The sequence below is a fragment of the Lepidochelys kempii genome, chromosome 2, assembly GCF_965140265.1.
Source record: "Lepidochelys kempii isolate rLepKem1 chromosome 2, rLepKem1.hap2, whole genome shotgun sequence".
NCBI classification, from domain to species: Eukaryota; Metazoa; Chordata; order Testudines; family Cheloniidae; genus Lepidochelys; species Lepidochelys kempii.
Genome location: NC_133257.1, coordinates 50,321,069 through 50,338,502, shown reverse-complemented (window position 1 = coordinate 50,338,502; position 17,434 = coordinate 50,321,069). Strand labels below are relative to the sequence as shown.

The 17,434-nt window shown below is 39.6% G+C and overlaps 1 protein-coding gene across 16 annotated transcripts in view; it reads left to right on the top strand.

Annotated features, from left to right (window-relative positions):
* The window catches only part of RALYL (RALY RNA binding protein like), a 612,319-nt gene that overhangs the window by 162,010 nt on the left and 432,875 nt on the right, over positions 1 to 17,434 (top strand). The window lies entirely within an intron of this gene.

The window sequence follows — 17,434 nt, the reverse complement described above, 5'->3', positions numbered from 1 at the left end:
TCACAGATGTAACTGTGTAGATAATTCTTCTACAATGCATGAGAAGGAACAGAACCCAGCTCATTCCTCCTTACCTGCTAAAAGGAGTAAAAAGCAGCAACAGTTTATTTTCTCAGTATCTAGAACTCTGAATACACACAGGGAACAGATCTGTTGAGTAAATATAGCCATTTTTACCTACTTACTTTTCAGAGAAGTGCACTTTAAGTTATACTTTTTAATCTGTATTATGGCAATAGAGCGATAATTGCCTTAAGTTTAGAGCTCTCTGGAGATGATGATTTGTTAGAGATGTTTAGAACAAATAAGACTCATGTTGGTCATGATCACTACTGAAAGCTGTGAAAAATATGAAAAAAATAATTACCTAGTCATGCAATTGCAATGTTTTTGATATCATAATTCTCTGCTGCCATACATGCTAATTCAGTGTTAGTGTTTATTCACATGCTTTGTGCAAGTGCACGTCTACACAAAAGTGCAGAGCAGTGAAGAATCAGATCCCCATGTCTGCTTGTTTGTGTGGATATTATCTGTTCTAAGTAGCAGCTCCATCTAAGAAGATTCCTCAGCCAGAGAGCTTGAAGTTGAACTGTGCTTTGACACACATGCTGTATATTCTCTCTGTGATGCTATTTTTTTTTCAGAAGTTGTAGACTATAAATATAGCAAATGAGAAGCAGGTCTTGATTGTCTATGTTCTTTTTATTTCTAGAAGTAATGCCCACAGATTTTCTTCTTTTTGCTGCTACAAAACAACATCCTATTCAGGACTAACCATGTGTAAATTTGGAAGCTGCCAGAGGAGTTGCTACAGCACTGCATTTTTGAGTGCTTAACAGTCTGCAACCTACCAGAATATTGTTGTTTGTTGAGCTCCTACTTCTTAAATGAGATTAGCTAGTTTTAACAACACAAAAATGGATTTAAGTGGCTTTGTTTGCTTAAAATCTTTGAAAATAGTTTCTTTGAAAATGCTACAAAATTGTAATGACTTTTTCCATTTTAAAATGCTGGTAAGGTTTTGAATAAAAGGATTAAGTTGACTCTCCTTTTTCAGGAGACATTTATAAAGGCTGAAAAACAAATACATTTGCACTGAATAGTTTTGCAACTGAACTGATTTTGTTCTGCAATGAAATGTGGTCAGTACAATGAAAAACTTGTTTTGCATAGGCACTATACATACCAGTGCAGGCACCAAGCCTACACTAAGAAATGTGGGCCTACCAGTTTGCTAAGCCCCTTTAATTTAAGTCAGGGCTCATTGCTGGGTTTCCCATGTGGTTCTTAATGCAGGATTAAGGCCTCACTTAATACTGTAGAGACAATGTCTCCTGAATGCCAGCCTATGAAAAGACCAGTTGTAAAGAGCTTCCACTGCACCCTCTTAGGAAAGTACAGTGGCTCCAGCTGCCCCCTCCTCCTTAAGAACATAAGAACAGCCCTACTGGGTCAGACCAAAGGTCCATCTAGCCCACTATCCTGTCTTTCGATAGTGGCCAGTGCCAGGTGCCCCAGAAGGAATGAACAGAAAAGGTAATCATTAAGTGATCCATCCCCAGTTGCTCATTCCCAGCGTCTGGCAAACAGAGGCTAGGGACTCCATTCCTGCCCATCCTGGCTAATAGCCATTGATGGACCGACCTCCATGAATTTGTCTAGTTTCTTTTTGAACCCTGTTATGGTCTTGGCCTTCACAACATCCTCTGGCAAGTAGTTCCACAGGTTGACTGTGTGTTGTGTGGAAAAAATACTTCCTTTTATTTGTTTTAAACCTGCTGCCCATTAATTTCATTTGGTGACCCCCAGTTCTTGTGCTATGAGAAGTAGTAAACAACACTTCCTTATCTAATTTCTCTACACCAGTCATGATTTTATAGACCTCAATCATATCTCGCCTTAGCCGTCTCTTTTCCAAGCTAAAAAGTGCCAGCCTTATTAATCTCTCCTCATACGGAAGCCATTTCATACCTCTAATAATTGTTGTTGCCCTTTTCTGAACCTTTTCCAATTCCAGTATGGCTTTTTTGAGATGGGGCGACCACATCTGCACACAGTCTTCAATATGTGGGCAAACCATGGATTCATATAGAGGCAACATGATATTTTCTGTCCTATTATCTATCCCTTTCTTAATTATTCCCAGCATTCTGTTTGCTTTTTTGACTGCTGCTGCACATTGAGTGGATGATTTCAGAGAACTATCCACAATGACTCCAAGATCTCTTTCTTGAGTGGTAAGAGCTAATTTAGACCCCATCATTTTATATGTATACTTGGGATTATGCTTTCCAATGTGCATTACTTTGCATTTATCAACATTAAATTTCATCTGCCATTTTGTTGCCCAGTCACCCAGTTTTGAGAGATCCTTTTGTAGCTCTTCGCAGTCTGCCTGGGTATTAACTATCTTTAGTAATTTTGTATCATCTGCACATTTTGCCACCTCACAGTTTACCCCTTTTTTCAGATCATTTATGAATATGTTGAATAGGACTGGTCCCAGAACGGATCCCTGGGGGACACCACTATTTACCTCTCTCCATTCTGAAAACTGACCATTCATACTTACCTTTTGTTTCCTATCTTTTAACCAGTTACCAGTCCATGAGAGCACCTTCCTTCCGTCTTATCCCGTGGCTGCTTACTTTAGGTAAGAGCCTTTGGTGAGGGACCTTGTCAAAGGCTTTCTGAAAATCTAAATACACTATATCCTCTGGATCCCCTTGGTCTACATGCTTGTTGACCCCCTCAAAGAATTCTAGTAGATTATGAGGCATGATTTCTCTTCACTAAAACCATGTATACTCTTCCCCAACAAATTATGTTCATCTATAAGTTTGACAATATTGTTCTTTATCATAGTTTCAACCACTTTGCCCGGTAATAAAGTCAGGCTTAAGGGCCTGTAATTGCCGGGATCACCTCTGGAGCCCTTTTTAAAAATTGGCGTCACATTAGCTATCCTCCATTCATCTGGTACAGAAGCTGATTTAAATGATAGGTTACAGACTACAGTTAGTAGTTCTGCAATTTCACATTTGAGTTCCTTCAGAACTCTTGGGTGAATACCATCTTGTCCCGGTGACTTATTGTTGTTTAATTTATCAATTTGTTCCAAAACCTCGTCTAATGATACCTTAACCTGGGACAGTTCCTCAGATCTGTCACCTAAAAAGAATGGCTCAGGTTTGGGAATCTCCCTCACATCCTCAGCCATGAATACCGATGCAAAGAATTCATTTAGTTTCTCCGCAATAGCCTTATAGTCCTTCAGTGCTCCTTTAGCACCTCGATTGTCCAGTGGCCCCACTGGTTGTTTAGCAGGCTTCCTGCTTCTGATGTACTTAAAAAATAAGTTTGCTATTACCTTTTGAGTCTTTGGCTAACTGTTCCTCAAATTCTTTTTTGGCTTTCCTAATTGTATTTTTACACTTCATTTGCCAGTGTTTATGCTCCTTTCTATTTTCCTCACTAGGATTTAACTTCTACTTTTTAAAGGATGCCTTTTGGCCTCTCACTGCTTCTTTTACTTTGTTGTTTAGCCACAGTGGCTCTTTTTTGGTTCTCTTACTATGTTTTTTTAAATTGGGGTATACATTTAAGTTGAGTCTCTATTATGGTGTCTTTAAAAAGTTTCCATGCAGCTTGCAGAGATTTCACTTTTGGCACTATACCCTTAAATTTTTTTTTAATAACTAACCTCCTCATTTTTGTGTAGTTCCCCTTTCTGAAATTAAATGGCACAGTGTTGGGCCGCTGTGGTGTTTTTCCTGCCACAGGGATATTTAAATTTAATTATATTATGGTCACTGTTACCAAGAGGTCCAGCTATATTCACCTCTTGGACCAGATCCTGTGCTCCACTTAGGACTAAATCAGGAATTGCCTTTCCTCTGGTGGGTTCCAGGACCAGCTGCTCCAAGAAGCAGTCATTTAAAGTGAAAAGAAACTTTTTCTCTGTATCCCGTCCTGAGGTGACATATACACAGTCAATACTGTATAGCGATAATTGAAATCCCCCATTATTATTATTGAGTTCTTTATTTTAATAGCCTCTCTAATCTCCCTGAGCATTTCACAGTCACTATCACCATCCTGGTCAGGTAGTTGGTAATAGATCTTTACCACTATATTCTTATTATTAGAGCACAGAATTTCTATCCATAGAGATTCTATGGTACAGTTTGATTCATTTACGATTTTTACTTCATTTGATTCTATGCTTTCTTTCACATATAATGCCACTCCCCCACCAGCACGACCTGTTCTGTCCTTCCGATATATTTTGTACCCTGGTATTACTGTATCCCATTGATTATCCTCATTCCACCAAGTTTCTGTGATGTCTATTATATCCATATCCTCATTTAATACGAGGCACTCTAGTTCACCCATTTTATTATTTAGACTTCTAGCATTGGTATATAAGCACTTAAAAAACTTGTCTCCTTTTAGCTGTCTGCCATTACACGATGTAATTGAATGGGACTCTTTTTTATTTGACTGTTTCTGATCAGACCCTGTTTGTATTTTATCATTTTCCATCCTCTTGTCCTCACTAGGACATAGAGATTCTCTATTAATAGATCCTCCCTTAAGAGATGTCCAAACCATGCTCTCCTCCGCACCTGTTGGCTTTCCCCCAGCCCTTAGTTTAAAAACTGCTCTACAACATTTTTAATGTTAAGTGCCGGCAGCCTTGTTCCATTTTGATTTAGGTGGAGCCCATCCTACCTGGTCCATCTTTCCCAAAAGTTTCCCCAGTTCCTAATAAATCTAAACCCCTCCTCCCTACACCATTGTCTCATCCACGCATTGAGACTCTGCAATTCTGCCTGTCTAACTGGCCTTGTGCGTGGAACTGAGAGCATTTCAGAGAATGCTACCATTGAGGTCCTGGACTTCAATCTCTTACCTAGCAGCCTAAATTTGACCTCCAGGACCTCTCTCCTATCCTTCCTTATGTCATTGGTACCTACATGTACCACAAACCACTGGCTCCTCCCGAGCACTACACAAAAGTCTATCTAGATGTCTTGAGGGATCCACAATCTTCACACCAGGCACCTTCCCCTCTCTCTTTCCTCCCTTCGTAAACAAACAAAGATTCCTTTGGAGGCCTCTGCTTATTGACGGGAGAATGAGGAAAAGGAGAGGACAACACAACTGCTACATTATTGAAGCTCATTCAGCTCAACAGAGTATCTGAAACAGTGGATCAAGAATCTAGAGCACACCACAGAAACTGGCGCTTAAGATGTCTGATTCAAGGATAACGCCATTTGAATCAGTGGAAGTTACATCAACGTACAATCTGTATAAATAGGATCCAAATCAGTTTCTTACCTCTCATAACATTAATCCAAGCTAAGGGGAAAATCCCTTTTTAACACTGTGTATGCAACTCCTACAGATATCCGTGGGAACTGTATGCATGGTACACTTGCAGGTTTTAGTGGTTTGCTTAGAATTTTCTCTGTGTAATCGTATAACCTTCTTTACCCTCTATTTTGAGTCATTGAGGTATGGGAATGGGTCCTTTCATATACTGTAATTGGATTTAAATGTTAATTTTTTTTTCATTTCCTTAAGTGTGTGATTGACACAAGTTTAATATCTTGTGCAATAACGATAGTTTCCTATATTAGAAAAAAATTCTTCTACTTTCTGTTTAAAATGAGCTAATGGATGCTCCCCTCCTTGCTTACACACAAGCACAAATCTCTCACTGCTCAATATCACTTCTCAGAACTCTCTGTAACTTTCCCTGATGGAAAGTCCCCATTGCCCAAGACTAATGAGCATGGATAGGGATCTGACGCTTTATTTGTACCATTTACTTTTATAGTTGTTGTTGGCGGGGGAAGGGGGAAGGGTTTTTTTCGCCAGATTATTTATCCTGCAAGTATTTCTCTACTCAGCTGTTACTCAATTTGAACCCAATAACTTTTTTGCCCTAGCAAAGGTGATCCAGCAAAGGCCCAAGTCTTGCAAGTGATTGCACACAGGGAGGCCCTTTTGCCATGCAGACTCTTTTGTAGGATTGGAAGTAAGTTTTTCATTGTGATAAGAAATAATGAGGAAGTTTCTGCCCTGTGCCAGAGCTGTGTCAGGGAACCACTTTTGGCTCTCTTATTCTCAGGGCCAGCATCACCCCGGATGCCCCTGAGAACTGACTGACAGCAGCTAAATTCTAAGGTCTAAGTTCTGCCACTGGCTTAGTGACCTTCATGGACCATATGCCTTTGCCTCTGCCATGCACCTTCCCTGTTCTGACACCCAAAAAGGTAGGTATGCACATGAAGGGAAGGGGTAATAAGAACAAGGCCCAGATCCAGAAGGAAGCTTCTCTATTCTGCGTAATTCTGTACTGGTGATCTGTAGCCAGTTTCTGGCCTCACAAAGGAGTAAGAATCGGGCCCAATGCATTCATTTACTCCTCTGAAGGACACTTTTCTTAGCCGCATGAAATTCTCCATCCCCATTCAAAGGACTAAGTCTTGTTTGAAGAGTCAGGGTGCCTATTACTACACCTCTTTATTAGACACAATTTACCTTCTCCACCCTGTGGGGGCAGTTGGCTTGTCACTATGTAGGGAGCTGAGTCAAGCATTGCCTACTTCCTGCCCCTTTTGGGACACTGTGAACACAGTTTTTACACTCCCATGAACAGAGAGTTAGCACTACTGCTTGGCTCTTACACCCAACAGGTGGGAGGCATGGGGGCTGGGGAAACTGCTTATATGTGCTTCCCCTGTCATTGGACAGCTCTGCTATCGGCACAATTAAGCCCAGTACATATGATAACAAATGAACATGAGGTATGTGTACTGTTGCATGCCTCTAGCAGTGTTTGTTTATTTGATTTATTTACTGCTCTGCTGGAAGAAATTTGCTACCGTTTAATGTGAATCGAGAACAATGACATGTCAGGTGTAAAGGCTGCAGCCTTGGAGAAAGCATTAGCAGACTCAGCCTTGCTACATGACAAGAAAGTTTCTAAAATTCTTCTGATGTCTGAGACCTAAGCTTCCTCTTGGGGCTTAGCTGTAATGCAGTTTTATGGACTGTCAGTATGAAGGGAATATTTACATATTTTTATCGTACCCAACAGCTAGTAATTGGTTTTTTTATCATTTGTGTTTTCTGTCTAGTTGAATTATAGTGTATCATGTTGTTCATAAGAAACTACAGCATTGTCATGTTAAAAAATAGACATCAGTGTTACCCCAAAGTGACTTATTTACTTTTCAGTAGTTTCTTTTGATAGAACTATGGAATTAATTAATGGCATTCAAACCACACATCTTAGTAAAAGATGGTGTTTTGCATTTGAAACAAAATAAGTCAGATTTTCCTTTTTAAATTAGCGTGTATGGTGCATTAACGTGTGTGTGTGTATGTACGCGTGCATGTGTGTATTTTTGGGTCTGTTTTTTTGTTCTGTTTGTACAGCATCTAATACAATGGGATCCTGGTTTATGACCAGGGCTCCTAGGCTCTACAATAATACAAATGTATGAATAATACATAAGGTATGAATGTGCTGTATAACGCATAACCATGTTCCAATGGCTAATACCCTCACTGTAAAAATTTGCACCTTATTTCCAGTATAAATTTGTCTAGCTTCCACTTCTGGCCATTGGCTCATGTTATATCTTTCTCTTCTTAAAGAACCCATTGTTAAATACTTGTTCCCCCATATGTACTTATAGACTATAATCAAGTCACCCCTTAACCTTCTATTTGTTAAGATAAATAGTTTGAGCTCCTGGAGTCTGTCACTATAAGGCAGGTTTTCTAATCCTTTGATCATTCTCTTGGCTCTTCTCTGAAACTTCTCCAATTTATCTATATCCTTCTTGAATTGTGGGACCAGAACTGGACACAGTATTCCAGTGGCACTGGCATCTGTGCCAAATACAGAGGTAAATTAACCACTCAACTCCTACTTAAGATTCCCCTGTTTGTGCATCCAAGGATCGCATTAGCTATTTTGGCCACAGTGTTGTACTGGGAGCTCATGTTCAGCTGATTATCCACCATGATACTCAAATATTTTTCAAAGTCACTGCTTCCCAGGATACAGTCACCATCCTGTAAGTATGGCCTACATACTTAGTTCCTAGAAGTATACATTCACATTTAATACATATTGTTTGCTTGCACCCAGCACACCAACGGATCAATATCACTCTGTCAGTGTCCTGTCCTCTTCATTATTTTCCACTCCCTTAATTTTTTGTCATCTGCAAGCTTCATCACTGATGATTTTATGTTTTCTTCCAGGTCATTGATAAAAATGTTAGATAGCTAAGGGCCAAAAACCTGTCCCTGCAGGAACAGAAACACACCTCTTTATTTATGATTCCTCATTTAGAATTACATTTTGAGAACTTTGATAGTCAACTTTAATGAATTTAATCTGCCCCAGTTAATTTTATATCTTTCTAGTTTTTTTAATCAAATGCCATGTGGTACCAAGTGAAATGCCTTGCAAAGTCTAAGTATATTAAATCAACACTATTACCTGTATCAACCAATCTTATAATCTCATCAAAAAAGATATCAAGTTAGTTTGGTAGGATCTACTTTCCATGAACTCATGTTGATTGGCATTAATTATATTACCCTCCTTTAATTATTTATTAATTCAATCCCATATCAGCCGCTCCATTATCTTACTTGGGAAGAATGTCAGACTGATAATTTCCCTGGCCATCCCCTGGACCCTTTTACATATTAGTTCAATATTAACTTTCTTCCAGTCTTCTGGAACTTCCCCAATAGTCCAAAACTTATTGTAAATCACCATTAATGGTCTAGCAAGCTCCACAGCCAGGTCGCTTAAAACATTTGAAAGCAAATTATCCAGATTTCCTGATTTAAAAATGTCTAACATTAGTAGCTGCTGTTTAACATCCTCCAGAGATACTAGTGGAATGGAAAGAGTATTATCCTTTGACTTGACTACACATTTTGTTTTCTTCTCCAAACACAGAACCCCAAAACGTATTGAACACTTTTGTTTTCTGCATTAATAATTGTGCCATTTCCATCTAGTAGTGGACCAATAGATTGTTAGGATATTTTTTATTCCTAGTATACTTAAACTCCGTCTTGTTGTTTTTAAGTTTGCTGACCTTAGATTTTTTTCTTGTGTTCCTTTGCTTCACTTATCAATTTCCTACAGTGTCTAGATACTGATTTATATTTATTTCTATCAATGTTCCCATTATTCCAGTTTTCTTTATATATTTATTTCTTTATTGTTGAAAATATTTAAAACATTTGAAATCATTAATACTAAAATCACCAAACACCAATTTAACCATAAATTTCTTTTTTAAACACAAAGGCCAAATGGTACTTCATGCATTTGCTCTAGACATGTCTAAAAAGCCTAACTAATAAGCAGTTTACTACACCCAAATAGTAACAAAACATTTAGAAGCATTTGATGAAGATACTTACAAATGGGCTAAAACCATGGGCGACCCATACTGGTCAGCTCCAGCATGGTCAGGCAGGTGTTTGCAATAGATTCTTAAGAGTTTACTTTTTATGCTTTTTAGCAAACAATTGTCATTGCCAATTATTGACTTCAACTAAAAAACAATTTGAGACAGTTCACCGTATTTTTTAGTTTTAATCCAGATAAGATTTATAATCTCGTTTCCCCTCTTCCTTCTTGCTGTTCAACAGTTTTCACATTGCACCTGGGTTCTCATAGGCTTTAACACTGGTGTGTGGGTTGAGGAAGGGCTATGTTGGCTCATTTTAAGACAGATTTTCTTTGTTTGATTTAAAACCATCTGCAATCACCCCTATGGGTCAGAGGCCCTTTTAGAAACTTCCCCTTATCTCATTAGTTCTTCTTTGAACAGACATCCTCCCCACTTCATTCCTTTTGGTCTTATAACTCATTATTTCCTTCTACTTGCTAGTCAGGGCCTTTCTTTACAACACATATCTATTTCTTAACCAAATTTAAGCTAACTTTATTTTTTTTAATTTTATACATATATATTATTTTTATAGCTTTCTATAAATTGCAGAATAGTTCATGACTATTATGTCTATACAGCCATGGAATTGTAGTATATGACAGAGGTTTGACTTGTATTCAGAAAGTAATACTGAGCCCAAAAAGCTGTGATGAACAAGGATTTCATCCAATGATTCACTTTACTTTCAAAAATACACTGTAGTCACTATAAGGCAAGTTCCACTCTGAATTATTGGTTAAGTTCCCCCAGGATCCATCTCACAATATTACTTGGTGGTTGTAATTAGAGTGGTGGTGGGGATGAGGGGGCAGGGTGATAGACTGTCATGGGTGAAACCAATTTTTTTTTAAATGTTGAATTTTTGTAATAAAATAATATTGCAAACATGAAACTTCACAGGACACCTCTGAGGCAGGCAGCTTCAATAATCATATAGCCATTTTACAGGATAAACTCTGGTGCTGAGAAGTGTAGTAATCTTCCTGCAGCTCAGACAGTGTCAGAGCCTAAAGTAGAACTCGCCCATCCTAACCACTATTCGCCTGCCTATCCACCAATTTTGGTCTGCTGATATTGGCACCTATTACGATTCAGGGGATATACCTGCCCTCTGTTCATATTTGAAACCTGGGAGGCATATAAGACTGTACACTGCTCCTGGGATCCCAGTAAGTAACAGTAACTGAGAAGGAAGGGTGTGTGTGTGTGTTCTGAGGAAATTGTTTCCTTTCACATATGACATTACTTTGTAACTTCCAGACTATAATGTACTCTACATTAGGGCTACACTAAAAGACCTCTACCTCTATGAAATTGAAATAGAGCCATAGGCAGTGTGCCCGCTTATATAGTGCTATTTCATTACACTCCTGTTGTATAGACTGCACTATTTTCCCCTTAATTTCTGTGTACAAATCAAAATACTTGGGCTTAATATATAAAGCCTGGTGTGGTTTGGGTCATTGCTATGTTAGTCACACCTTTTTTCATGTGAAAGTTCAGAAATTGAGATCAGATGGGAAATTGAATTAATAATCCCTAGATGTATACATCATGGGGCTGGTTGTTTGGTCAGTCCAATTGGGAGACTCTTGATACTGGAATTTATTTTCCCCAGGGGTACAAGAGGATTTATTTATTTATGTATTGATAGGTATTTTCATGTTTATCACTGAGTAATACCTGTTGACCTTTAAAGCATGTTAAAAAGCCTGTATGCCCAGGCTTTTGCTGAATTGGGAAGATTGAGAGGGATTTGCCTTTTCTGATGCAGAGAATTTCATTTTGCCATGTTTGATGCTTCAATGTCGATCTTAATAAAATCTTATCTAATGTACATGCAGCAGTGGTGCTGATAGATGAATTTTTACTTTAGAAATAGTAAAAAGTGCCAATGGAAGCCAACACCTTTGTTAGGTACCTCTCATTTTTCATCTTGCAACTAATAGCAATGAAAGATTTCCCACTTTTGCAAACTACCACTTAGCCTTAAATACGCAGATTCTCTCTAAAAATGTTGACATTTTGTATAGATTAAACTGGAAAGAAAAAATAGTTTCATGATCATTGTGAAATGCCTCAGGCTCAGTATGGAAAAGTTCTTAAGCATGTGCTTAATATGACAAAAATGAGTAGGTTTTATTGACTTCTCTTGGACTGTTCATGTCCTTAAATGTAAGGACTTAGACTCCAATTCAGCAAGGTGCCTATTGTCCTATAACCAAGGAAGACAGAAAAACAGACAATTTCATAGGGATCTCACTAGGCTGATCTAACTTACCTTGGAAACATTTGTTTATTAGAGCAATGGATTATACAGAAAAACTGAAGATTAGCAAGAAGCTACATTTGTTGGCAGAAATAGTAATGCCCCATCATGGATCAAATTCACAAATACAAAAATCTCAGGTTTTTATTATGTAGTTTATAACTACTTGGCAAGGTGAGGCACTTGTATGTAATATTACTTGCTCCCTCCCCTTCCCCCTTCATATAAGGGGTAATCACTCAAGCTATATTTAAATTTTCAATCTGATCCATTACCCTGTTTCAGAAAACATGTTCAGGAATTTTCAATAGGAGGCAATTTGCAATTGCATTGTCAAACTCCCCCCACCCACCAGCTCAGTGTTCTCCTTTTTGCTTTTCTCCTGTTTTTCTCCCTTTTTCATTTCCTCTTGCTGTTGCAAGGATGTGCAATGGCAATGACACAAGAACTGGTATCCTTTAGTTATGAGCAAGATGACTTGCCTGAGCAAGGACTGTAGAATGTTGTAGCTAAAAAGTTCTGTATGGATCTGACTGCAGATGTTTGCCAGAAACGAATTATGTACAAAAAAGCCCAATACTAACTGAAGGTGGTTGAAATTTCAAAATCTGGTTTAATCTCAAATTGGAATGAAAAGTCAAAATTGTGGAATTTTTTATGAAACTAAATATTTTGAAAAGATTTCATTTCAGTAAGATCAAAATGTTTCATTTTGAGTATTATATTAATATAAAAGTCAAAGGAAAACTTTTGATTATTTCCCATTAAAATTTTGATAAAATCACTGTTCCCACAATATTTACATTTTGTTAATCAGCATTTTCCAGCAGAAAAATGTTCTGTCAGAATTTTTGATCAGCTCTAGTATTAACTCTCATTTTTTTCTTCTAAGAATTTCAGACCTTTATATATTATTAAATTAATCAAAAGCAGTAATCACATGTGTGTGTGTGTGAGAGAGAGAGAGAGAGAGAGAGGTCCTCTCTGTGTAGTAAGGCTAAAATACAAATACAGAGTAGCAAATCCATGTCCTCCACTGCTGCAAAAGATCTCTGCATAATTGAATTGGTCACCCATTGTATGAATGATGGGGGCAGAACTGGATGCTGAAGAGCCTGCCTTCTGTGCAGAAGCATGCACCAGGCAAGAGCAACACAGAAGCTTAGAAATGTAGGGCAGGAAAGGACCCTAAGAGAATATCAAATCCAGCCCCATGAGCTGCGGCGGGACCAAATGAACAGGTATTTGTCCAACCTGTTCTTAAAAACCTCCACTCATGGGAATTCCACAACTGCCCTTAGAAGTCTCTTCCAGAATTTATTAATAAAATCTAACCTAAATCTCTTTTACTGCAGATTAAGCCCATTACTTTTTGTGCTACCTTCAGTGGAAATGGAGAACAACTGATCACAGTCTTCTTTATAACAGCCCTTAATATATTTGGAGATTCCGTCATCTTTTCTGAAGTCTAAACATGCCTAGTGTGTAACCTCTCATCTCTTACATACAGCATTCATGTTAGTACATCCTAGAATATTAGCCTTTTTTTTTTTTTTGGAACTGCATCGTCACACTGTTGGCTTATACTCAATTTGTGATCTAGTATAACCCCCAGATCCTTTACAGTGGTACTTCTGCCTAGCCAGTTATTCCCCCATTTTGTATAACTCCCAGATCCTTTACAGCAGTAGTACTACCTAGCCAGTTATTTCCCCCATTTTGTATTTGTGTATTTGAATTTTCCTTCATAAATTTAGTAATTTGCTTTAAAGAATTTCAGTCTGAACATGTCTGGTTGCATGTAGCTCCTCTTCCCAAAGGCATATTGGGCTGCATTAGTAGGAGCATTGTCAGCAGACTGAGGGACGTGATTATTTCCCTCTATTTGGCACTGGTGAGGCTACATCTGGAGTATTGCGTCCAGTTTTGGGCCCCCCGCTACAGAAAGGATGTGGGCAAATTGGAGAGAGTCCAGCGGAGGGCAATGAAAATGATCAGGGGCTGGGGCACTTGACTTATGAGGAGAGGCTGAGGAACTGGGCCTGTTTAGTCTAGAAAAGAGATAAGTGAGGGGGGATTTGATAGCAGCCTTCAACTACCTGAAGGGGGGTTCCAAAAAGGATGGAGCTCGGCTATTCTCAGCGGTGGCAGATGATAGAACAAGGAGCAATGGTCTCAAGTTGCAGTGGGGGAGGTCTAGGTCGGATATTAAGAAACACTATTTCACTAGGAGGGTGGTGAAGCACTGGAATGGGTTACCTAGGGAGGTGGTGAAATCTCCATCCTTAGAGGTTTTTAAGGCCGGACTTGACAAAGCCCTGGCTGGGATGATTTAGTTGATGTTGGTCCTGCTTTGAACAGAGGGTTGGACTAGATGACCTCCTGAGGTCTCTTCCAACCCTCGTCTTCTATGATTCTGTGACCCAAGCTAGAACAGTGCTGTGGCAAATGCAAATATCTAGGCTGATTAGTGCAAGTCAAAAGAATTATTTGGACTACTTGTACACATTATTATAAGTTAACTGTAACCATGCACAAAAAAGGTCTGGGTACTATTGTTGATGTTTCAATGACAAACTCTGCTGAATGCATAGTGATTGACAACAAAAGCAAATGAAATATTAAAATGCATAAAAATGGGGTAGAAAATACTGAAATTAATATAAGGATATTTATATCACCTCGTGGAATGCCCTCATTTATACTATCATGCTCAGGTTATGTCATCCTGTCTCAGAAAGATATAGCAGAAATGGATTGGGTCCCGAGATGAGCTATGGAAATTACTAGAAGCATGGAAAGAGATGGAAAAGTCTGGGACTGTTGTTTTTTCAGAGAAGATAGATAGGAGAAGTGATAGAGAGCTAGAAAATAACTAGCACAACAAAGATAAATCAAGTCTTCTTATTTACCATCTGTCATAATAAGGGGAGATTCACATTCATCTTTAATTGAAAGACAGTGAATTAAGGACTCATAAAAGGAATTACTGGTTTACATTGTACAAAATTAAGCTGTGTAATTCACTGTCACAAGAGTGCATTCAATTCAGGAGCCTATTAAGGATTTAAAATAAATCAATTAGTAAAAAAAAAGTAGATGCTATATAGAGATATTGAAAATATCCATAATTAGAATAGATAACATTTATTGAGAAGGGATGTTCAGACTACGAGCCTGCCACTAACCCATCAGGATTAAGATGGTTAGTTCGTAATCGTCCACTGTAAGGCGTTTTGCACCTGCTTCTGAAGCATCTGGTACCAACCCCACTCAGATACAGGAGATTGGAATAGGTGAACCAGTGGTCCAATCCAATACAGCAATTTCTGTCTGAGTATGACTACACAGCCCGTGGCAGCCCCTGGCAGCAAACCCTTGAGCCTTAGTTGACAGACTTGGGCTCACACTACCAAACTAAAATAGTGACGTGGACAGCACTTTTGAGTTGTAGCCCAGGCTCCCTAGTCTTCAGAGCCTGAGCTACAGCCCAAGCGTCCACATCTAATCGCCTTTTATGATGAGATTACTGGTTCTGTGGATGAAGGGAAAGCAGTGGATGTATTGTTTCTTGACTTTAGCAAAGCTTTTGACACGGTCTCCCACAGTATTCTTGTCAGCAAGTTAAGGAAGTATGGGCTGGATAAATGCACTACAAGGTGGGTAGAAAGCTGGCTAGATTGTCGGGCTCAACGGGTAGTGATCAATGGTTCCATATCTAGTTGGCAGCCAGTATCAAGTGGAGTACCCCAGGGGTCGGTCCTGGGGCCGGTTTTGTTCAATATCTTCATAAATGATCTGGAGGATGGTGTGGATTGCGCACTCAGCAAATTTGCGGATGATACTAAACTGGGAGGAGTGGTAGATACGCTGGAGGGGAGGGATAAGATACAGAAAGACCTAGACAAATTGGAGGATTGGGCCAAAAGAAATCTGATGAGGTTCAATAAGGATAAGTGCAGGGTCCTGCACTTAGGACGGAAGAACCCAATGCACAGCTACAGACTAGGGACCGAATGGCTAGGCAGCAGTTCTGCGGAAAAGGACCTAGGGGTGACAGTGGACGAGAAGCTGGATATGAGTCAGCAGTGTGCCCTTGTTGCCAAGAAGGCCAATGGCATTTTGGGATGTATAAGTAGGGGCATAGCGAGCAGATCGAGGGACGTGATCGTCCCCCTCTATTCGACATTGGTGAGGCCTCATCTGGAGTACTGTGTCCAGTTTTGGGCCCCACACTTCAAGAAGGATGTGGATAAATTGGAGAGAGTCCAGCGAAGGGCAACAAAAATGATTAGGGGACTGGAACACATGAGTTATGAGGAGAGGCTGAGGGAGCTGGGATTGTTTAGCCTGCAGAAGAGAAGAATGAGGGGGGATTTGATAGCTACTTTCAACTACCTGAAAGGGGGTTCCAAAGAGGATGGCTCTAGACTGTTCTCAATGGTAGCAGATGACAGAACGAGGAGTAATGGTCTCAAGTTGCAGTGGGGGAGGTTTAGATTGGATATTAGGAAAAACTTTTTCACTAAGAGGGTGGTGAAACACTGGAATGCGTTACCTAGGGAGGTGGTAGAATCTCCTTCCTTAGAGGTTTTTAAGGTCAGGCTTGACAAAGCCCTGGCTGGGATGATTTAACTGGGAATTTGGTCCTGCTTCGAGCAGGGGGTTGGACTAGATGACCTTCTGGGGTCCCTTCCAACCCTGATATTCTATGATTCTATGATTCTATGATCTACACAGCTATTTTTAGCACAAGCCCACCAACCTGGGCTCAGAGGCTCGCTGTTGTGGGCTATGTAGACATGCCATATTAGGCCCTGCTAGAGCATTGCTTGATTTGTCTTACTTGAACTCAATGTATTGCTTTTCTTGGAAGATGCGGGAGGAGGGAACCAACCCTCCTTGCTTCACCTTTATTTTTGTGAGTTTTGATTAATCCACTAATATTTTCAGAGTTTGACTGTTATGTTAGTAAGCTTGTCCTGATAACAAACTAGTTGGTAATTTTGTTACTCTTTGACTTTATGTGCCCGCAAGGGCTGTGTGGGAGATACCAGCGAAAGGAGGACACTCAGGCCTAAGAATAGTAAACCATGCTTTATTGAAGGAAGGAAGAACTTACGCTCCAATCTGCGCGGGGAGCCCCTAAGATGCGCAGAGGGGCTGCAGAGGACTCTGGCCGTTCGGGGCAGCTCACCAGGCAGGACTCCGCCGGGGGAAGTCCTCTGCGGCGCTATATTCTCCGCGCTTATCTCGGGGTTACATGGGGTCAACAGGTGGTTACATTCTTATATATATAATTTATGCTTATTACATAAACTGACTTGTTTACAGGCAAAAATATGCTGAGCTGTGCTACAATGTCTTTTGGCAGGGTCTGTCGGACAAAGTTCATTGAAACTGCCTGCATCCTCCGCTTACACCCAGTCACATACTCAGTCTACCCCTTAACTCCTCTCCAATCTTCCGCAACCTTGCCCCTACACTTTAATATAGTACTGCATCAGTTTTGTTTTCCCCACCACCCTTTCCAAAGCCAGGAAACACTTTTCATTGAAAAGCAGCAATTCTATTTTACTGTATTTGTCATCATACCATGCCATCATTGTATTTGCCATCATGCCATCATTTGCCAGCAGGGTTCTCT